Source organism: Aulostomus chinensis, chromosome 15 (assembly GCF_037954235.1).
Source record: "Aulostomus chinensis isolate RoL2024-O1b breed Wild chromosome 15, RoL_Achi_v1.0, whole genome shotgun sequence".
NCBI classification, from domain to species: domain Eukaryota; kingdom Metazoa; phylum Chordata; class Actinopteri; order Syngnathiformes; family Aulostomidae; genus Aulostomus; species Aulostomus chinensis.
In genome coordinates, this window is record NC_141334.1 from 25,046,309 (window position 1) to 25,070,785 (window position 24,477).

The 24,477-nt window shown below is 43.6% G+C and overlaps 2 non-coding genes across 2 annotated transcripts; both read left to right on the forward strand.

Annotated features, from left to right (window-relative positions):
- Nucleotides 1-3,498: 3,498 nt before the first annotated feature.
- Nucleotides 3,499-3,571, forward strand: trnaa-agc (transfer RNA alanine (anticodon AGC)). Its single transcript has one exon. It is a non-coding gene; the product is annotated as a tRNA-Ala (tRNA).
- Nucleotides 3,572-13,297: 9,726 nt separating this feature from the next.
- On the forward strand, nucleotides 13,298-13,369 carry trnam-cau (transfer RNA methionine (anticodon CAU)). Its single transcript has one exon. It is a non-coding gene; the product is annotated as a tRNA-Met (tRNA).
- Nucleotides 13,370-24,477: the final 11,108 nt, after the last annotated feature.

Below are 24,477 nucleotides of genomic sequence, written 5' to 3' on the forward strand. Positions count from 1 at the left end.
TGTATCACATTTTATTTTCCTTGTTGAAACTTGGTCAGAGTCTGAAGTTCCTCTCATTCAGGCGTCCTCATGGTCATAGTTTTTGGAATAATCTTAGGCTCTCTGTTTCGAGGGGGGGCTGCTTCACTTGGATAAATGCTGAGAGGAAATGGAAATCCTCTACAGTTTGATCTCGTTATGATGAAGGATCTTTTGAAGGATTTTAACAGAAGAGGAACGATCTAAGTACTTCTCTCAACTTACTGCTGCTAACCCCCATAACCCTAGGCTGCTTTTCAAGACCATCAGTTTCCTGATCCACCGCCCTCCTGTGACTGCTGAAGTAACTTCTTTTGAGAGATGTCAATCTTTTCGTTCCTTTTTGTTCATAAGGTCTCAAACATCAGAACCTCAAATGTTCCATCTCTGTTTACTTCATCATACAGAAAACTGGACCACACCTTCAGGTCTTCACTGTAACAAATTGCTGTGTATTTACGGTGGATTTACAACAGTGTTCTACTGTATTTCATGATAATTGTAAAATACTGTTAAATATTCATCCCTTTCATGTAAATTAACAGATAAAATGGCCAGTTAACAATGACATCAAGACAACGGTCAGATAAGTTAATTTAACAGCACTAAACAGTATTTGTAATGAATTACTGTAAATTTACAGTGGATTACAACACTATATTACAATACTTTATAATAATTGTAAACTACTGTTTTATATCCATGCTTACATGTTGATTAACAACTAATGCTCAGTCAATAAAAAACTTAATTTCACAGCATGAAACAGTATTTTCTTCAAACCAGTGGAAACCAGTGTCAATTGCAGCCAGAGCAGCGCATGGAGAGCAGGGAAAGTAACAAAATAATAGGTCTCCACTATCAAAGACACACATGCCCCAACATCCTTCTTCTTTAAGCCTGAGAAAAAGGTCAGAGAGAATAATGTGATGATGCATCTTAAGCTTCCAAATGGAGTCACAACAGCAGGTCCAGTAAAGATGAGGAAGCTGGCCATAGATTTGTACACTGATCTCTTGAGTGCTGGGAGCTGTGAACTGGAGTGTGTGGAGGAGATCCTGGAAGGACGACCACAGCTGAGTGAAGCACAGGCAGCTCGCTGGAGGCCCCATGTCCTTTGAGGAAATGACTGCAGCAGTTCAACAGCTCAGCTGTGGTCAAGCCTCAGGAGTTCATGGACATTATTGACATTTCCAAGTTACAGGATTTAGATGTCTGTCTTTCTTCAATTGATCAAGAAAAAGCTTTCGACAGAGTCGATGGTAGGTTTCCACTTTAAAACACTTGAAGGTTTTGGCTTTGGTAAAAAGTTCATTTCATGGATTAAGTTGTTGTATTCTGAGGCCAGTGTCCTTTTAAAGGTGGGGGGAGGACTCAGTCGACCAGTGGCGTCAGACAAGGTTGTCCCTTATCCAGGATCTTGTGTTCTCTGGCCATGAGCCTCTCTTAAACCAGCTAAGGCAGGGTCTCTCAGGGCTGGTCTTCTCTGACAACAGTGATACGTCTCCTTACACTGATGACGTTACAGTGTTCCTAACAGGTCAAAAGGATGTCATAATTCTTTTTTAAAAAATTTGCTTTATATGAGCAAGCATCCTCTGCAAAAGTTAACTGGTCCAAGTCTGAAGGTCTGCTGTTAGGTAAGTGGAGTAATAAAGAGAAGCCAGTATTCCCAGCAGGGCTTCAGTGGAACACTGAGGGGATGAAATTCTTCAGTGTTTTCCTGGGCAGTGAGAGCTTTGTGAGTAAAAACTGGGAGGGTGTAGTTGAGAAAGTCTGTGCCCGATTGTCAAGGTGGACTTGGATCCAGCCTCTCTGTGGAGCTGTGGCTACAAACACACATCAGACACTGCTTCTTCTTCAATAGTGAGGAGTCTCTGCAGCTTTGTGGCTCGGATGTCCAAGACTGAATGCTTTCAGAGTGAAACCTCCTTCAGATGTTGTTTTCTTTATTTAATCTGGTATTTTGACAGCTCCCTTTGCCTCCTTTTTTTTCTAGAACTGCGTTCTGGACTGTTGCCGCCTACTTTCACCCCTGCTCATCAGTCAGGCTAAAATGAGCATCTGGCTGAGTAGAAGACACAAAATGAAAGGTCTGGGGTCGACTGAGGCCACACTCATGTTCAAAGGTTTAGTTGCCACTCAGCTGAAAGTTGAGTTGACATCTTACAGGATGATGTCTGACGTAGAAGGATTGGTGACTGTTTGGGGGGGGGGGGGTGTTTTATGTACTGTGGTCGACTTCTGATTCACAGAATGTCTGCTCCTGTTGGTGTTTTTGCTGTAGATGTTGATTGATGTTTGTTGTTCATTAATGTAGGTAATATATTGGATGATTAAATGTCAAGCTGTCTCTCTCTCTTGGATCAGTGTGTAACTTTTGGCCCACTTTGTACCTGTAAACCCACCATGAAATCTGCATTGTGCTCCTTCTTGGAGAGAGCAAGAGGCTTGCAGCACCTGGTATCCCAACAGTCTCCATCCAAGTACTAACCAGACCCAATCAGGCTTAACCTCTGAGATCAGACCAGATCAGGTGTTCACAGGCTGGTGGGGCCTTGAGCCGATAGGGAAGGCCTCATGCTGGTCTGTAGTGATCCCAGTGATCATAGTGATCACATGCAGTTAAACATTTCAGAACCTGACCTGACCAGAGCGCCCTGTGCTGACACACCTAGCAGGTGGCCGCTAAATGGCCCTGATTTCTCACACTCCCACTGTTTAATAACAGTCTACTTTTGACTGAAGCAGAAGTTTACTGATAGAGGTGTTCAATTTAACCTCACAGATGAATTTCCATTTCTATACTGATGATCTGCAATGGTACGAGGGGGGTGAAGCCTATCCCAGCAGTTTTCGGGCAAGGGGCGAGGTTTATCCTGGATAGGTCACCAGTCCATGGCAGGGCCAACACATATAAACAGACTGATTAAAAAAATGTTCATCCCCAGTTTTCAGTTAGAGACAGGATTTAATTGTGGAAGATTGTTTTGTATCTTCAATTTAATTCTAAGTGTTGTAAACTGTTTCAAACAAATTCTACTTTAAAAACAGTTCAAGTGTTTTCTCATGAAGTTGAATGTGCTCTTATATACTTTTTTATTGTGTTTCTTTCATGTCCTCCTGAGATCAAAGACAGAATTCTAGGTACAAATAAATACACCATCAAAGCCCTGATGACATCATCATAAATTCTGACTTTGATCTGGAGGCTCTTGCTTCAAATAGAATCAGTTTTTCCAGGGGAAAAATCTGCACATAAACACACAAACATACACGCACAAACACACACACACACACACACACACACACACACACACACATACACTCCCAATGGCTAACACATATTTGTCATCTCTTAAACCTCCACTGGAGGATTGAAAAAGATTCCACATGTTGGTCAACCAGAGAAGCTTCAACTGGTGAATCACACAACCATGCATGAAGGTCAAGGTGCATTATCTGCTGTGGCCATTAGCAGGGGAATTAGCTCAAATGGTAGAGCGCTCGCTTAGCATGCGAGAGGTAGAGGGATCGATGCCCTCATTCTCCAGAATACTTGAGCTTCTTCTTTTGTTGTTCAGAGGAGCTGCTGTGTGAAGAATGCTGACGTTTGTCCACAAGTGTGAGAAAGTATCACCCTGCGACAGGAAATGTGAATGAACATGTGCTCAGGTCAAAGCTGGAATGAAACCAGTGACTTCAAACCACCCACATAGTGAAGGAGTTCATCCTGCAGGTTGAGGGCAGCTTTTAAATTCATTCAACATTGATTATGACCTTCATGCATGGTTGTGTGATTCACCAGTTGAAGCTTCTCTGGTTGACCAACATATGGAATCTTTTTCAATCCTCCAGTGGAGGTTTAAGTGATGACAAATATGTGTTAGCCTGTGTGTGTGTGTGTGTGTGTGTGTGTGTGTGTGTTTATGCGCAGACTTTCCCCTGGAACAACTGATTTTATTTGAAGCAAGAGCTTCCAGATCAAAGTCAGAATTAACGATGATGTCATCAGGGCTTTGATGGTGTATTTATTTGTACCTAGAATTCTGTCTTTGACCTCAGGAGGACATGAAAGAAACAATAAAAAGTATATAAGAGCACATTCAGCTTCATTAGAAAACATTTTGACTGTTTCATAGTAGAATTTGTTCAGAACACTTAGAATTAAATTGAAGATACAAAAATTCTTCCACACTTAAATCGAACTGAAAACTGGGGATGAACATTTGTAAATCAGTTTGTTTATATGTGTTGGCCCTGTCACGGACTGGCGACCTCTGCAGGATAAACCCCGCCCCTTGCCCGAAAGCTGGTGGGATAGGCTCCACCCCCCTCGTACCATTGCAGATCATCAATATAGAAATGGAAATTTATCTGTTAGGTTAAATTGAACGCCTCTATTAGTAAACTTCTGCTTCAGTCAAAAGGACACTGTTATTAACACTCAGAATGGTTTGTGGTTCTGCAGGAAGACCAGTTTCTTTCCCACCCTGATAAACATCTCTAAACAATCACGTTTATTTTGTTCTTTACATTTAGCAGAGGATGGTTTCGATCCATTGACCTCTGGTTTATGGACCCAGCACGCTTCCGCTGCGCCACTCTGCTCTACCATTTATTGAACAGGCTTCGCTTTAGGAGTGCAGGATTGTGACAAGAACAGGAATTTGAGTCTTGAATGTTTCACCATTTGTCTCTGAAGCAGGAGGTCTTGTAGAAACAGGGACTGACCTGACACCAGCTCCCTCATGGAACAATGGTTCATTACTTCATCGCTGCCAGTAGGCCTCAAAACACACAAAACACCAATTAAATCCAGGCTCTTGGAGCTTAAAATGAAACTCCATCACACACGGTGGCTCCGCTGTGGCTCACACAGGTGAGTGAGGCTGAGCGCTCCAGTCTGCTCTATGGAGTCATCAGACATCTGCACCACTCAGAGATTTGGTTGGTCTCTTTGAAAAAATGCCAACAAACTAAAATCCTGTTGAATCCAGGAAGTTCTTGTTTCACTCTCATCCACGTCCCATGAAAAAGAGAACCTACTCATTCATTCAGCTTCTGTGACAGCGTCCTACCCAGCTCACTTTGAGTCCATTTTTTAAAACCTTTGTGATAACGAGATCACACTGTTGAGGATTTCCATTTCCACTCAGCATTTATCCAAATGAAGCAGCACCCCCCCCCCCCCCGCCCCCAACCAGAGAGCCTAAGATTATTCCAAAAACTATGACCATGAGGACGCCTGAATGAGAGGAACTTCAGAATCTGACCAAGTTTCAACAAGGAAAATAAAATGTGATGAAATAAAATCATTAACAATAAAAGATGGCTATTAGATACTACTGTTACACTGGCCTGCGCTCCCCTTCCATGAACCAGTCTGCCATCCAGTCCCCCATCAAGCTGGCTTGCTCTCCCTGCCTCCCCTTCCAGAAGCTTCCTTCTTCAGCTGTTATTAACATTTCCATGTTTCTCACATTCTGCATTGTAAACTGTTTTCTTGTCCGTAACAACATCTACTGCACGTCTGTCTGTCCTGGGTGAGGGATCCCTCCTCTGTTGCTCACCCTGAGGTTTCTCAGATTTTTGCCCTGTTAAAAAGGTTTTCTATGGAGTTTTTCCTCAGTCCTTCCCTGTCCTTCACCAGATGGTGACGGAGGAAGTGAGGATGGACTCAGTGATGGCTGTGTAGAAGTGCACCATCATTGTCTTTGGCAGACAGAATTTCTTCAGCTGCTGCAGGAAGCACATCCTCTGCTATGGTTTCTTGATGAGGGAGCTGATGTTTGGCTCCCACTTGAGGTCCTGGGAGATGATGGTTCCCAGGAAGCGGAGAGACTCCACAGTGTCAATGGTGGAGTGACAGAGGGTGATGGGGGCAGGGCTGAGTTCTTTCTTAAGTCCACAACCATCTCCACTGTTTTCGAGCGCTGAGCTCTCAGTTCACTGGAAAGTCCTGAGGCTCGTCCCATTCTGAAGCAGCAGCTGCTCCAAGCCAGCCAACACTTTAACTCTCTTGTGTAGGAGTGAAGAAATCAAAAACAAAATTAAGAATAATGACTGTTTTATCAGGGCACATTTCTCCTGATTCTGATACAAAAACGTAACAGATCCCATCATTTAATTTTCAGGAAATGTTGATGACACACGGGAAATTTTTGATTTTGTGCCATCAGTCAAGCGCCAGCTTAACATGTGAGAGGCAGCAGGATCCATACATGTATTATTTTTTACAGTAGCAAAGGGAGGCAACCTTGTAGGATTCAGTTGAGTTTTGTCAAAGGTTCACACTTAAGGTGTGAAAACGTTTAAGGAAGAAGTTTGAACTGAACTAGCCAGGAGTTGAACCTACAGTCTTCCGTCCAGTCATGACCCCGGGGTAACCAATAGTGACAGATCTCCCATCAATCCATCCATCCATTTTCTACCACTTACTCTGTTAAGAATCACGGGGGGAGGGAGGGCGGGGTGGAGCCTATCCCAGCAGCCTTCCCCCTGTGGAAGGAAGCTGGAGTAACAGAGAGAACCCAAGCAGGAACAGGGAGAACATGGAGACTCACCCAGAAAGACCCCGTGCTCCAGCCGGGGCTCAAACCAGGAACCTTTTTACTGTGAGCCGAAAGTCCTGACCACTGCACCACCGTGCTGCTCTGATTGAATCCCTGACATTGAAACAAGACCTTCATGTATTTATGGATGACATCACAAATACGAGCCTTCACAGTCTGTCAGGTGGTAGAATTCAGTCACCACCAATGACATCAGAGTCAGAACTTAGACATCAAAGCCAGAGATTAAAGTCTCTCTTCTAAAAAGGGGAATACAGTGTAATATCCTGCAAAATATTAAATCGGTTCCCATCCATGGAAATATATTTGTAATATTGTTTATGGTACTGCAATAATAATGGAGCATCTGTGACAGTGTAATGATAGATATTTCAAGGAGTAAAAAGAATTCTGATCAAAGAATTTTGAGATCAGTTTGATCCTTTGTGATGGGAGGGGAGGCATCGAGGCTTCTCTCTCTCTCTCCTCTCCTGCATTGCATGCTGGGAGTCTGAGTGTGTGAGTGGCTGTGGAGTGTTTAGTGCAGCTGAATGAGGGGGGAAACTTTGTGACACCTTGTTTCCAGTTTCTGCATGTTTTTCTTGGTGACAGGTAAGAGGTGTTTAATTCAATGATTTGTGGTTCTTGTTGAAATGACTTAATCAGTGGCGTTTGTGCTGGGAACCATGGTGTCCCTCCCTGAGGAGGGCTCGCCTCCCATGTCGATCAGACACGGGGTCGGAGTCGTGGCTGATGCTCGGGACACTGGGGGACAGGTTCGGGTGATCAGATGGGACACAGTAACATCACGTGGCTCTCGGATGAGTAAAGCCGTGGGGGCTTTTGTCCGGGAGGAGTGTTTGGTTCACCTGTCGGTTGACAAAGTCCTGGTGCTTGATACCGTTTCACGGCTGTATGTGCCATTGACCCGTATCACCATGTCAGGTGTTCTCCTTGGGACTTGGCGAGAGCAGTCGCACTCCTCCTCTTCTTTTCTGTCTGACTGTCATTCTTTGTGACGCAAATGGCACGTACTATCATCCCCCGTGTGTTCCTGACCCCTGCCTCTGCCCTCTCCACCTCCCTTGGGGTGGCAGCGCCGACCTTGTAGTCTGGCTGCAGGCCTCACTCTCACTTGCCTCTACTGGGTCAACGGACTGTTCAAGTTTAGCGTACAAATGTATATGTGCTGCTGTTAATTATGAAGTGTACCATTATTACGATTAACCTGTAATAGTTGTGACTGTGTGTGTTAGCTGTATCAGGCATTTGAGTGTGGAATGGAATTTCCCCTTGGCGATTAATAAAGCATCTATCTATCTATCTATCTATCTATCTATCTATCTATCTATCTTCCTCCTTTCATCCCAAACCAGATGATTGAAAAAGAACTGACGTGGTTGCAAGTGGTTTCAGAACAGTTCGTCTGGGCTGTAAAGACGCCAGACTGCAGCACGTTTGCCATGGTTCAACATCATGAAGTATGAGATGCCAGACTGCAGCACGTTCAGTCTCTGAGGAGGAAGGGGTTCATGTATTTAAATGATCCCTTGCAAACTCTGGAGGTGTCCTTTAAAGTAAAGTTTGAAAACAGGTTCTACACTGTGTATGCTAGTTCTGGCAACATGAAATGCTTTGAATGGGGTGACACTGGTCACAAATGTTCATCCTGCCCACACAGGGACCAAGCATACAACAACAGGCTTCTTTGGGCCACAATGTCACCTGTAGGTTCCTCAGACCATCATTTGCTTGTGGTAGATACTTCCTTGCAGGTGACTTCTTGACACTGTCCATACTGGCATTTTAATGTGAGGCTGATTCATAACCAAAATTTGGAACAGTTCTTCTCTGATTTCTGGGGGCAGTGGAGGCTGAGAAAAAATGATTTTGAAAACTGAGCTTGGTGGTGGGAGGTCGAAAAAACACAAATCAAAATTTTGATCCAGCAGTACACGAAACACATGGGTGGCATGGAGGATTTGAACAGCTTGAGAAAGAAGTTAAGGTCCTGGAAGATGACGACACACGAGAGAAAGATGGCAGAACGCTCCCATTGCAAGGCAGGTGCGACAGGTGCCGGTAACGCCACTTCAAAATTAATCAATAATCGACCTGGTTTTTGTTTTAACATTAAGATTAAACAGCGCAGATTTATCACTGATTTGATACAGTCGGCCATAATTGCAAGTTACATCGTTACAGTTCTGGCTTTGTCTGTGCATTGTTGTTGGATAACAACGAATCTACACCAGCAAAAACAAAATGAACTTGCTACCTTTGATCCACGGAGTCAATACATCTCATACTCCATGATGTTGAACCATGGCAAAGCGGCTTCCCCGACGAGGCAGATTCAATCCAGGGAGAGAGAAGGACCATCAGAACAACTGAGAAGATCTCTCGGATACCTCGTTATGACGCTGCTACTTGCAGGAGATATCCACCGAAACCCTGGGTCTATCTTCAGCTGTCGCGGTGACCTATGGGCTGCTTCTAACAAAGCACTTTAACCTCACTCAACTAATCCAAGGCCCCACCAGAATCACACCATCATCTCAAACACAAATTGATTTCATATTTAGTAATAAGCCAGAGAGAATAACAAAAACATTTAATTTCTTAACTGGATTATCAGATCATAATTTAACATTGATATCAAGGAAATTAACAAAACAAAGGTTTATGTACCAACGGGAAAATAGAAGAACCTCAAGTATTGTACCAAAGACACTTATTAGTGAATTTGAATGTCAGTTTAAGCAACAGAACTGGAATGAGATCTTGTCTACTAGGGAGCTTGAAAATGCCTCTGAGAACCGAATGACTATTATTAACAGGATTAAGGCGATTTTAGCAAAAAGGTTAAATTCTCAAGAAAAACAAAAAATCTACCTTGGCTTTGTGATCAAGTTTGGGACTTAATGCGTCAAAGGGATTACGCATTGAAAATTGTACTTAAATCTGGGTTAGCAGGTGATAGGAGAACCTTTCAGCAGCTACATAACAAAGTAGTGAATAAATTGAGAAAGGCCAAAGCAAATTTTTTCATTAACATTATAAATGACCTAACCCTAACCCAGGGAACTCCAGGAAAACATGGCAAAATATTAATAGAGCTCTTAAGAAAGAAAGCAATAAAAAAATATACTGGGTATGAATTGCAAGTGCAGGGGACCCTCATCCAGGACAAAGTCCAAATTTCCAAGAGTTACTTTATTGATTCAGTTCATGATCTAGCATTAGGTTTTGGCGCAAGAGAGAAAATCATTACATTTGTGAAAGACGATATTCCATCCTTTAACATCTCAGAAGTGGCAGAAGTGTCTGTAGCTAAAATCCTAAAGCAGCTCAGAAATTCCAAGGCAAATGACATTTTTGACTGTGACTGTGCATTTGTTAAAAAGTTTGCAAATATTCTTTGTTCTCCTACTACTCACTTGGTCAATTTATCCATTGCACAAACTTCCTTTCCTACTGCCTGGAAGACAGCAGTAATAACCCCCATCTTTAAATCTGGGGATGCAGCCAATGTCTCAGTTCATAGGCTTATCAGCACCCTCCCTACCATCTCTAAAATAACTGAAAGGGTTGTATGTGACCAGCTGATAGCCTACTTGGAGGGCCACTCCCTACTGCACCCTATGCAGTTTGGATTTCGGGCAAATCATTCAACGGAAACGGCCTTTGTTACTTTATAGAGCAAATTAAATCTAAGCTTGACGGAGGTGGTGTAGTTGGTGCTGTCTTCCTGGATTTTAGGAAGGCGTTTGACACAGTAAATCATGTTTTGTTGTCCAAACCCTCACAGCTTGATTTGTCTGCGAATGCTTTGTCATAGATGGAATCCTATTTAGTTTCAAGAGAGCAGTGTACAGGAATTATTGACACATGCTCCACCCTGTCTAATAGCACCACTGGAGTGCCCCAGGGACTAATTTTATTTAGTCTATATATTAATGATGTACCCTTGATTTGCCCAGATGTTCACACGCAAATGTATGCAGACGATAGTTATTTATGTCCATGCCAAAACTAGAGAATAAGCTGCATGAAAACTTACCTCAGCCTTAAACAGAGTGTCAGATTGGCTGACATACAATTGTCTTACTCTTAATGTGAGCAAGACAGTAGCCATGTATTTCTCCATCAAGAGGTGTGATGTAGATGAGCAACCTGACATCCTTGTTAATGGGGAGGGCATAAAACTGTTGACAGTCTTAATTCTGTCAGGTCCATTCATATCAAGAAACACAGATGATAATGAGCTTGATTTGTTTATTATAGTACAATTGGCAGTATGGCTCTGTTCAGGGGAGTCCCCTGATAATTTTTCATTAGCACCATGAAACAGGGGACCAGCAGCATGAGGGAAGGTTCTCCCAGTTTAAGACTGGAAGAGCAATTATACCCCTGTGAACAGAGCAAGCGACATGACATGGAAAGAACTATGCCATGTATACACGACAAGGTGGAGCTGGGGAGGTGGAGGTGGAGGTGGAGGTGGAGGTGGAGGTGGAGGGTTGCCAGCAGGAGCAGCATAAACCAGAAGCTAGCAGAGCAGCAGCTGAGGCCGGATGATATTTAAGTTGAGAGGGGCCAATCAGAAGCGAGGGATTTGATCAGTTGATGCGGAGCAGCTGTAGATCGGCTGATTGATCAGTTGATTGACGGACAGGAAGCCAATAGCGCTTGACGACCACAGCCTGACAGAACTAACGCTGACGCTCGATGTATCTGGGTGTCATTAAGAAGACTGGATTATTAAATGTCAAGCTCTCTCTCTCTCTCTCGCTCGGATATGTGCGTAACTTGGTGCCCACACTTTTGGTCACAAGTCACCTGTTGAGTGAGTCCAGGTGGTTAAAAACCCTACACACCAGACAGCTGCTGTGTTTGTGGGATCCGTGGATCCTGCTGGAAGAAGCAGGATGGAGCTCTGAATGCTTCCTGTCTCAAAGAGCTTCTCTGTGCAGCTCACATCCCCTCCTAAAAACATGAACCCATCAGATTCAATGTTGAACGGTGTCGTCTAAACTGTTTAAAAAGCCGTCCTGTCCAAACATTTGTTGGTGCAAAGACATTTAAAAACACAAGTTGAACATTTTCCAAAGCTGCTCTCTCTTTCTTTCAACACCTGGAATGATTTCCTCCAAATCCAAAGAAACCGGTATAAAAAACCTCCTGGAGAATCAAAGTCCACCCTCTGCTACAGCTGGACTTGGGACTTAAAATGACCCCCATTAAAAGCCTTCCTGCCTTCCCATTCACTGACTGTTGTGCTGTGGGTCTCCTGGACAAACATGGCGGGGATCCTCTTGATCTCCATGAGTTTAAGAAGAGCAGCTCTTTTAAAATCGGCTCTGGCTCCATTCAGGTTGAGAGAGCTGCGATTAAAATCACACATGAATGAAAGAGGAAACACAATCAAACATTTCAGCATGAAAGAGGAGCGGATTTTAAAACTCAGCATTGCCACCTCCAGGAGGGAAGCCTCCCGTGACCCAAGAGGCTCCAGCTGGTAGAGCTCTCTCACTTTTCTCCACCACCTCGCGAACCTTAGCTGTAGCATCCAAGCCAGTGCCCCCCCCCCCCCCCCCAGCCCCCTCCACACGATGACTTCATTGAATGCCCAAAGGGCCTCATCAAGAGCTCTGTCAGGTGCCTCTGCTGTGGAGGGTCTATCTGTCCGTCCACATTCAGACTGTAGCAACGACTCTGCTAGAATCAAACTACTCAGGATGAAACAAACCAATGTTGAGATCAAGGAGCAACTCACCAGCTGATCAAGAGTCCTCAGCACCAGTAAAGCCTGGTCCTGGTCCCTGGGTGGGCTCCAACCACCAGCCTCTGGGTTAACAGCTGAGCACTGACCGATTGCACCACAGAGACTCTGAGTCTCCTGCTGTTCATGAAGAGTTTTCAGACTAAATTCAGTGTGTGAGGTCCACACTGCACATTTGAGGGAATATGAAGGACAGATGAGAGTCTGATTGTCATGGCGAAAGACTTCACCACCAGAGCTGAAACAGCCCCCACCATCTTAACCCCCCCCAGACCAAACAGGCTTCACCAGAAACAGACACACCTCCTATAACATCCATTGATGATTCAATCTGATTAATAGAACATGCAAACAAACGAGACAGTGATATTGTATGATCAGATGCTGAAAGATATTTACACGTTTTTTTATGTTCTGGTTTGTTTGTGTTTATCACACAAGTTTTAAAAAATGGACTCAAAGTGAGCTGGGTAGGACGCTGTCACAGAAGCTGAATGAATGAGTGGGTTCTCTTTTTCATGGGACGTGGATGAGAGTGAAACAAGAACTTCCTGGATTCAACAGGATTTTAGTTTGTTGGCATTTTTTCAAAGAGACCAACCAAATCTCTGAGTGGTGCAGATGTCTGATGACTCCACAGAGTAGACTGGAGCGCTCAGCCTCACTCACCTGTGTGAGCCACAGCGGAGCCACCGTGTGTGATGGAGTTTCATTTTAGGCTCCAATAGACTGGAATTAATTGGTGTTTTGTGTGTTTTGAGGCTGACTGGCAGCAATGAATGAATGAACCATTGTTCCATGAGGGAGCTGGTGTCAGGTCAGTCCCTGTTTCTACAAGACCTCCTGCTTCAGAGACAAATGGTGAAACATTCAAAACTCAAATTCCTATTCTTGTCACAATCCTGCACTCCTAAAGCAAAGCCTGTTCAATAAATGGTAGAGCAGAGTGGCGCAGCGGAAGCGTGCTGGGCCCATAACCCAGAGGTCGATGGATCGAAACCATCCTCTGCTAAATGAAAAGATCAAAATAAACCTGATTATTTAGAGATGTTTATCTGTTAAAACAGGGTGGAAAAGAAACTGGTCTTCCTGCAGAACCACAAACCATTCTGAGTGTTAATAACAGTCTCCCTTTGACTGAAGCAGAAGTTTACTGATAGAGGTGTTCAATTTAACCTCACAGATAAATTTCCATTTCTATATTGATGATCTGCATTGGTTCGTGGGGGGTGGAGCCTAAACCAGCAGCTTTCAGGCGAGGGGCAGGGTTTATCCTGGATAAGTCGCCAGTCCATGGCAGGACTAACACATTTCTAATGAAGCTGAATGTGCTCTTATATACTCTTTTATTGTGTTTCTTTCATGTCGTCCTGAGATCAAAGACAGAATTCTAGGTACAAATAAATACACTATCAAAGCCCTGATGACATCATCATGAATTCTGACTTTGATCTGGAGGCTCTTGCCTCAAATAAAATCAGTTGTTCCAGGGGAAAATCTGCACATAAAGACACAAACACACACACACACACACACACACGCTCCCAGTGGCTACCCAGCGGGCACCTTGAGAACAATTTGACGTTAAAAAATAGTCAAGATTTTGACTACTATTATAAATGGCTTGCAGAGGTTAAGACATCCTTATTTTTGGAAAAAGATCCTACAAAGGGATCAATCCTACATCAGGTTACTGTGCTACACATTGTAAGTCAAAATATTTGACATCAAATTAACGTTGCTGCTTTATACCTGACATCAAAACAATCAAATTGGTGTGAATTTGATGCGCATTCAGCGCTTCGGCTGCATTCCACCGAGTTTTGCCTTGTGTGTCCGCTATGCCCCCCCCCCCCCGCCTCGGTTGGCGCAGAACTGAATTTTTCTTTTTAATTTAAGTAGTAAAGAAATTTAGCACGGAGGATGAGATGGTGGAAAGGTGGTGGGTGTTCCTGTTACGTTCACACCGGACGCAAATGTGAATTTCGCGTCACGTCATTGGCGCGAATTTGACGCAAATGGGGCAAGTAGTTGATGGTAGAAGAACAAGGTCATGTTAGTGGCTTACAAAGCATAAATAAAACATAACTTGCAGCTTTCTAAATCGTGAACAGGGAGACTCAATGGTACAGTCCAAGACCCAGACAGGGTAGTTTGAGGGAGAGACCAAAACTTAATTGGCCAGGATTGATGAGGTACAATAGGGTGAAGTAAATGTATGTTTGTGTGTTGTATATAGTTTGAAACTTTACAGGTTCCTGATACGTGGGCCCGAGCTGTGTGGAAGGAGAGAGGTCAGGAGGAGGAGGGAGTCATCCCCTTCTCTTGGGTTAATAACAATTGTTTGTTCTGGAGCTGATGCAACCAAAGCCCTTGAGAAGATGGCCGAACCAGAAAAAAACTGGAGGAGATTTGTTCTCTCAAAAGTCAAATTCACTTCAAGTATGTTCATATTAATTGCTACCTATTTTATATTTATCTTTTATAAATATTAATAATGGGGCTGCACGGTGGTGCAGTGGTCAGCACTGTGGCCTCACAGCAAGAAGGTTCTGGGTTCCAGTCCCGGCTCGGGCGCGGGATCTTTCTGTGTGAGTCTCCATGTTCTCCCTGTTCCTGCGTGGGTTCTCTCTGGTACTCTGGCTTCCTCCCACCATCCAAAGACATGCACTTTGGGGACTAGGCTGATTGGATTCTCTAAACTGACCGTAGGTATGAGTGTGAGTGTGAATGGTTGTTCGTCTCTGTATGTTGGCCCTGCGATGGACTGGCGACCTGTCCAGGGTGAACCCCGCCTCTTGCCCTTAGATGCTGGGATAGGCTCAAGCCCCCCTGCGACCCTTACTAGTAAGGAATAAGCAGAAGACGACGATGGATGGAAATATTAATAATGCATGATTTTCATTTATATCAGTGGAAAAAGAAGAGTGTGAGAACTATGATCTTACCACGGCTGCTGAGATCAGTGATGAGGAGCTAGCCCTTTCCTGGCCCAAGCAGGCATCCAAGAAGAAGGTCCTTGAAGACTTTGTTGAAGGTATAATTATGAAACATTTGTAAAGCAAGTTATATTTTCATAATATTTTATCAGTGTTGGGAATGTTACTTTAAAAAACTCAGTACTTGTTCTAAAAAGTAACTGAGGTTGTAACTGAATTATTCTGTCATTGAAGTAATCCTTTACTAGAGAAAGTAACGATGATGTCCCTGATGTGCGGAGAGTCAGTGACTCCTTTTGCAATCTGTTTCCAATTCCTATGGAAGTTTTTGGTTTAGCACTCCCACCTGAAGTGCTCCTCTATAGAACCGCAGCTGCTTTTTTAAAAACTATTTACATCATAATGTGGAAAAAGTTGGTATTAGGGATAGTATTTGGATTTTTAAATGTTACTGAATGCTGTTGTTTTTTGAGGCTCTTTGACACTATGGCCCCCATAGCTTTCCCCGTTTAGCGACAATGTAGCAGTTAGCTGCGGGAGTGTTCCCACCCACCAGGACAGATTCTCCTTGCAACTTTTCCTGTTGTAGCACTCAGGGATATCAGGACATCGCACCCCCAGTCCAGGATAGCAGGTAGGTCAGGACCAGGTCACCAGAGCACCCAGAAACCCCCAGGACACGGGGAGCCCCAGGCCACCCCTCCCCCTGGAAACAGTCACAGGCCCAACCCATGCATATATATATTTTAACTTATTTACTCAGAACCACTACTGGGTTTGCTGGGGAACTGCACTTTGAAATTTCTGGCATGAAACATTGATAGGGCAGGTAGAAGGATCAGTACACAACAAAATACTGTAGCACCAAAAACTCATTTTTTAAAAAAAAATGTGGCTTTTGTTGCATTTTGGAAAAGATCTCTTCATATATTCATATATACAAATATGCATGACTGTGTGTGTATTTGTTCAAGTATCTGTGTTGTCCCCTTCAAAGTAACACCTGGAAGTGTATTTATACATATTTAATATAATGTTGGAAACTTATTTTTTCAGACTGCTCAAATGATCAAGTGATAAAAGAAAATAATGTTTTAATGTTTTATTGTCACACTATGTTCAAATAGAAGTTCATTCAAGGTCACACTGTTATCATCATGAAAACGCACCTGCCTTGATATGAGCACCCATCCACACTGCCATGTATCTGTATTATCAGTATAATAAAGAAGCAAGGAACTGTCTCGGCGGACTCTCTCTCGGGAAGCCACTGAGACAGGGTGCCCTTTGTACAAAGCTGAATGAGTTCGTGTTGTGTCTTTCCTAATAGCGGGAATTTAGGTTTCGACCTGTTTTCCCTTAACATTTAATTGGTTCTTCGAGCCGGATAAACGCAGTGACTGCCTCGACGACGCCGGGAATCCACACCGCAGACTGTCGACAGCCAGTTCACCATAGGGGAACTGAAAGACCCAAACCGTTGAATTTGTGTTGGGCCGATGGTGAGAGGAGACCGGGCGCCGTCGCCGCGGTTTACTCGTTTTCCGAAGAAACAGCGATTGTCCGAGGTAAGACATAACACGAAAAGACCAAAAGTGTGATTGTGTCTGTACCGGAGGTGAGCGAATAACCCAGGTTGTCAATATAGAAGTGACGTAATACTTCTAAGTAAAGGAGACGGAGGATCTCCAACAGTGTGACCCAGTGAGAGGTCTAAAAAACTAATCTGGAGGGATTAGACAGAATTAAGACGACGTACTGTCTTAATAAAACGCAAAAGTCCCGAGGTACAGAACAAACAGACGAATGAAAGTGTAAACGTATGAATGGTAGTTAACTGTCCATCACTCACGACAGTTACTACATAAAAAAGTGGGAAGAAAACAACAAACCACCTGTAGATGCACAGGCAAGAATTCTCCACCTGAAAGGGTAGAAGTGAGAGTTACTACAGACTGGTAATTTCAAATTGTTGTCCCACTGAGAAAAGTCGTCAAGTAGCGACCACCCCAGGTGTTAAACTGACGACTCCCAAAAGACATAAAAAAACATAAATGTCCGGAAGCGAATTAATAATTGGAGTTTGGGTCGACCCACAGGGACGTCAAACAAAAGTTGATTATATATTCAGTGATCGCGATATTCCAAGTGTAAAATATAGTCGAGTCACATTCTATGACGATAGAATCCAAATAAGACAAAGGTTCATTGACCTCAAACTCGCTGAAGAATTAATAGTCAAGGTTGAAGCTTTCAATTTAATGTGTTAATAAACCACGATGGGAAAAGGTCAAAGCAAAGAGTTAACAGGCGATGCCCTGTACATGGAAAAACTGTACCCAGGTGCAGGAAAAGTATGTTCAAAATGGATGTCCAAATATGGGTTTTCCGGAAACCTATCACTAACAGACATCCTGTCGCTCCGATCACAGTTAGCAGTTGATAGACAGAAGCAGAAAAAGGGAAGTAAGAAAAGACAGAAACTGGACAAAATGTGTGAATGGTCGGATGAATGGTTGAATGAATGCAAGAGAAGAGACAGAGTACGGAAAGATAAGGAGAAGCAGAAGTTGGAGAAAAAGCTGTGTAGTATGATAGGAGAAGATAGGAAACATGTATGAGAGTAAGACACAGGTCAAAGAGAAATACAAAGAAAGGAGAAATAGAGAGCCAGTCAGGATCAGATGAGGAAGTAAGTTACACCGGCCCTACAACTAGGGGCCGACAAATCAAAACTGAGTGTACTTCAACTGCGAAGTCAAAACGCCCACACAGCACGAGCCCACATGAAAAGAATAAAGGAAAAGGGAAAAGTAAATACCCCTTGCAAGATGTGAAAGACACAGTCCGTGCTTACAGGGACGGAAAACCAGAACATTCCTCAGACGAAAGTGAGGAAGAAAGGGCAGTTGGAGGAACTCTAGCTCCTCTAGTGGAAGTCACAAACCCGAGATACGGCACAGACACAGATGGAGATGGTGCTGACATGCGACCTACTCTCGAAGTATTCCGTCCATGGACTCCCGGAGACCTCCGGAGAGCCGCAGATGGAATCACACCTCCCAGTGAAGATACAAATGAAAGCATAAACCAATTACAGGAACTTATTCGAAGTTTCAGACTAAATGGTCAAGAAATAGTCAGACTTCTACTACTAGTATGTAGACATCGTTGGTCCAGTGTACAAGGCCCATTTACTGGAACCGACCCCCAAGGAAGACCATTTCACCCAGATGACCTCAATCTAACCATACAGTTGCGAGAAGTATGGGAGAGAATGAGAAATGAATATCAGACACAACCTGATTACACCAAAATTGGATCATGTACACAAAAATCAGGCGAAGACCCAAGTGAATACGTGGGCCGCCTGTCCAAGGTAATGCGGAAACACTCTGGCATACCATACAGCGCTGATCCAGCATCCCCATTCCAACATCAGCTAAAACTAGCAATGGTGAACGGTCTACAACCGGACATTCAACGAATTGTAAAAAAGAATCGGGTTCTCATGGGAACTGGAACAGTGGCTGATGGCATATTACAAGCAAGACATGCCGAAAAAGTCCTGGCAGAAAAACAGGCCAGAGACTCAAGAAATGATCCAGCAGGAGTATTTGTGTTCCACCCTCAAGGAGGGAAAACACCATGCAAAGGGAAAGTTGATTTTAACCGAGGAAAAGATAAAAGACAGGAACAAAGTGGATGGAAACGTCCTCAAACTTCCCGTCCTCAAAATAACAGAGATGAAGAACAAAGAGAAAGGGACAGAATTAACAGAGCATGCTTCCATTGTCACCAAACAGGACATCAAGCCAGAGACTGTCCTGAAAAACGTAACCAATCATCATGACTAGCTTCATCTACATCACAACCGACTGATGATGAAGACGAAAATATGCTAGACATACAAGCTCGTGTAGCTGATCAAAGCAAGATGCCAATCAGACGATTAAATGTTGGAGGAGCAGAGTTCGATTTCCTCTGCGACTCCGGAGCTTGTACAACTGTAGTGAGAACCTCTCCTCCTGAATACAAAAGAAGCAAAAAGACTGTTTTAATTCGCAGTGCATCAGGTCACACATGTAAAAACAATTTCTCAGAACCACTATCTGTGACCGACATCAAAACAGGACGATCAACCACGGCACGAATCTTAGTTGATCCATCATGTCCTATCAATCTATTAGGAAGGGACATACTTTGCAGACTACAATTTGCCATCGTGCCAAATGACAACAAAATGATTTGTGTTCCAATGGACACAGTAGGTGTCGTTCAAGGTGCGTGCGAACCACATTTCTATTGGACATTAGATATAGAAATAGGAGGAGGTACTCAACTTAAGGTGCAATTACCACAAAAACCGCCCGCTAAGTTACAAGACATGCCGACTGACCAACTACATTGTACATTGAGATACAATCAGGACCCAGGTCCAGACCCAGACTACGACAAACAAATTCAGAAACTGAGCAAACCACAAACTATCCGCCTCACTGCTCTGTATGTCTCCTGCATGGGCGAAGCAGCTGCATCTGTTTCCCTCACCCCAGAGCAACAACTATTATTCAGAGGCAGATATCCACCACATTGCTCATTGCGCAAACTTCCTGAGTCCTCATGGAAGGACCTAGGTAAGATAGTTGATGTAGGAAATCGCACAACGTGGCCATATGTCCCAATCGGACAGTGGGCCACCGATGACAGAACAGGAATGAGTCGATTAGTGTTAGGTTGGACTCTGAGAGCCAAACCGACAACACATTTAAATGACACAGATGAAGAATGATATCAACTAACACTGACAGCTACTCAAGAGGCAAGTTTAAATGCCCTACCACAGATATTATGGTCAACTGGACCAACTGACGTAGGACTAATCAGAAACGTCACACCGGTAGATTTTATCCCACTTCCATCATTAAGACCACAGATACGCCAATATCCAATCTCAAAAGAAGCAACTAACGGTATTACACCTGTAATTGAAGATATGTGCAAATCAGGAATTCTATGTCCTGTAAATAAATCACAATTGGAGTGTTATACCCAAATATTTCCTGTAAAGAAAGCAAACAAGAACGCTTGGAGAATGATCCAAGATCTCCGCGCAGTAAATGAGATCTGTAAAAAAGATGACGTCAACGTAGCAAATCCACATACAATCATGAATAGTGTGGAACCTGATGCTACGTGGTTCTCCGTAATCGATTTATCAAATGCATTTTTCTCGGTACCACTTACAGCAAATGCTAAGCAATATTTTGGATTCCAATTTAAAGGACAATATTACACATACAACAGGCTCCCTCAAGGATTCTGTAATAGTCCTACAAGATACACAGAAGCTCTAAAACAATCAATGTCTACATGTCCACCTCTGATACATGGTAAATATTTGCTGTACGTGGATGATATTCTGATAACTGGACGCACACAAAAAGATTGTGAGTCAAACACACTCACCGTCCTTAAACATTTAAGTAATGAAGGTCACAAAGTGTCAAAAGGTAAGCTGCAATATGTCCAACAACAAGTGATCTATCTCGGTCACCATCTATCAGCAAACGGGAAACAGCTATTAGAAAGCAGAAAAACAGCTATACAAGAAGCTCCTAAACCACAAACGAAACAACAGATGATGTCCTTTTTAGGACTCTGCAATTTCTGTAGGCAATGGATAGCTGAATTTGCAGTCACTGTCCAACCTCTGATGACAGCAATACATGGTCACGCCATGGCCATGAACGATCCTGTTATCTGGACGGAAGATATGAACGCTGCATTTGACAAATTAAAATCGCTACTGCAAACTGACATCATGTTGAGTCTACCAAACTATGATAAACCATTTCATCTCATGGTTTCTCATAAAGGCCCATTTATGACGGCAGTACTCTTACAAGAATTCGGCAGCGCGAAAAGACCATTAGCCTACTATTCTAGACAAATGGACAACATCATTAGTGGTTTTCCTGATTGTGTTAAAGGTTGTTGCGCGGCTTATGAAGCTTTACAATCATGTGCAGACATTATATTAGGACACCAAGTCACCATCTACACTGAACACTCAGTACATGAAGTCCTATTACACGCGCATCTACCATTTGTAACGCACGCTAGACATCTACATTTAATCAAAGCATTGTTGTCAAAAGAAAATGTAACCGTTACGAGATGCACAGCCGTCAATGTTGCAGACAACGTTGCAACACCGCTAGATGGAGCACCACATAGTTGTATTGCAGACATCAAAACACATACGCAACCACGTGCTGACATTTCCACATCTGCATTGACAGATGGAGAAGTTGTTTTCGTCGATGGTTCCGCTTCAAAGGATGAGAAGGGGGTCAACCGTGTGGGTTATGCTGTCGTCACAGCCGACTCTGTGATTGAAGCTCGCGCTCTCGCTCCCTCCTATTCTGCACAAACAGCGGAACTAGTTGCAGTTATGCGAGCATGTGAACTCTATGCAGGGAAACATCTCACTGTCTACTCTGACAGTCCATACATTTTCAGTTCCATACACCACCATGCACGTATATGGGAACTGAGGGGTTTCAAGACCTCTGCGGGAAAAACATTGACACATGCCTCATTACTACTACTTGATGCAGTACAGTTACCAAAACGCCTAGCTGTATGCAAATGTGCAGCACATCAAAATGATGATTCCCCTATATCAAAAGACAACGCCTTTGCCGATGCTACAGCCAAAAAAGCTGCAAGAACCAATGACATGTTACAATTATACGCTGCCACAGTTGGTTCACAATTAACCCCAGAACTACTAACAGATGAACAGAAAAGAGCACCGGTCTCCGAGGTAAAGACGTGGATAGCCAGAGGTGCTGTCCTATCTAATGATATCTACTGTGTTAATAAGAAACCTATTTTACCAAAATCCCTACACGCAGCCGCAGCGTTGGTGAGCCATGGAAATACCCATGTCTCAACAGGAGGGATGGTAACATTGGTGAATAACCAATTCTACACTATAAATTTCGAAACTCAAGCAAAAATTCATGTTGCAAAATGTATGATATGTCAAAAGAATAATGTACAAGGCCGACTGCGACCTAAACGAGGGGCATTCCCGACGCCTCCTCGCCCATTTCATACAATACACATGGATTTCATTGAATTAACATGTGAAGGAGGTACTAAATATGCGCTAGTGATCATTTGTGCATTCTCTAAATGGGGCGAAATATACCCAACCAAAAAAGCAGAAGCCCCGACTGTTGTAAAATGCCTATGTAATCACTTTTTTCCCACATACAGTATCCCAGAAATTATCAGATCAGACAATGGTACACATTTTGTTCATCAACTTATGACCGGCATCGCAGAATACTTAGGATTCATACCAAAAACACATTGTTCCTATCATCCCCAAAGTGCAGGATTGGTGGAACGAACAAACGGAACAATAAAACAGAGACTAAGAAAAACTGTCGCTGAGACACAAAGGCCGTGGCCTGACTGTCTCTCGCTTGTCAAAATGTGGATGAGAATAACATCAAGCAATGGACTTACACCTTTTGAGATTGTGTACGGTAGACAGTTCCCCCTCCCTATCCTAAATGGTAACATAGAAAAATCAGGAAAAGAAACATCGTTAGCAGATTGGATGAGACACATGTTAAAACAACAAGACGTTGTGAACGCTAATAGCATACCAGACGCACCTGTATCTTCTCCCAACAGACAGCCACAACCTGGTGACTGGATCCTCGTTAAAGTCCTACAAAGAACAAATTGGAAAACACCAAGGTGGGACGGACCATATCAGGTACTATTAAGTACACCCACAGCTGTTAAAATAGCAGAGCGACAAACGAGGATACATCAGAGTCATTGTAAGTTGCTCCTCGATTACAAGAGCACTGGAGACACTTAGTGTGAAGGCCAGAACACCTCCAGGGCAGTCTACTCTGAACTGAGACCACAAGGGTCCAAGGAAGGGGGACAACAGGAGGGACCTCCTGGCACCTGGAGCTGGTGAAGTAAGGCAAGGCAAGGCAAGGCAATTTTATTTGTATAGCCCGTTTTCACAGTTTGTCTCAAAGGGCTTCACATGGCATCATAACAACATCCTCTGTCCTTAGACCCTCACATCGACTGAGGAAAAACTCCATAGAAAACCCTTTTAACAGGGAAAAATCTGAGAAACCTCAGGGTGAGCAACAGAGGAGGGATCCCTCACCCAGGACGGACAGACATGCAGTAGATGTTGTTACAGACAAGAAAACAGTTTATAACACAGAATGTAGGAAACATGGAAATGTTAATAACAGCTGAAGAAGGAAGCTTCTGGTAGGGGAGGCAGGGAGAGCAAGCCAGCTTGATGGGGGACTGGATGGCAGACTGGTTCATGGAAGGGGAGCGCAGGCCGGTGTAACAGTAGGGAATAAGAGGGGGGGGGCGATGCAGGCGGCGGTTGGGGCTCTGGTGGATCTGTGGAAACACAGAGAGACTGCGAGACAAGTAAACATCGTGGAAAGGGTCAATCACCCTGAGGCCACCCTACGTGACTCCCTAGGGAACGAATGTATTTAGTTGACATAATCCTTGTCGCCTGCCTGTTATTGATTCTGTGGAAGTGTGAACACGGAGGTGTCACACCTACGACGGTCCTGTTCCTTAGCTACTGGTCAATACTTCTCATGTTACGGCTCACATTTGAATAGCCATGAACATCATAATAACCAGTATTATCCTTCTCAGCCATATCGCTGTAGGCGGCGCGTCAGTCATAGATATAGACTTAGAGGGACTCTACTACAATAGCAGGTCGAACTTGCTTACAGGCACATTCAAACAACCATGTAACGACTCAGATACCAGTGGGACCAAAACACCCGACCAATATTTGTGTTACCAATGTAGAAATGGAGCAGTAAATTGGTGTTTCATGAGCAATCAACTGAAAATAGGTGGCTATGGTATACAATCATGGGCGGGATATGTCGCATACGTCGACACAAAGGGCTATAAATCATCAAGCTCGGATTGGTCGTTTGTAATCAGACCTACAAAAAGGAACTCAGACCACACAGGTAATTCAGGGTTGAGAGACGGTTCATACGGAAAACGTGAAGGAGCACAGAAGTGGAACAAAGTCCTCACAATAACTTGGGATAATACCCTATTTTGTATCATAATAAATGGC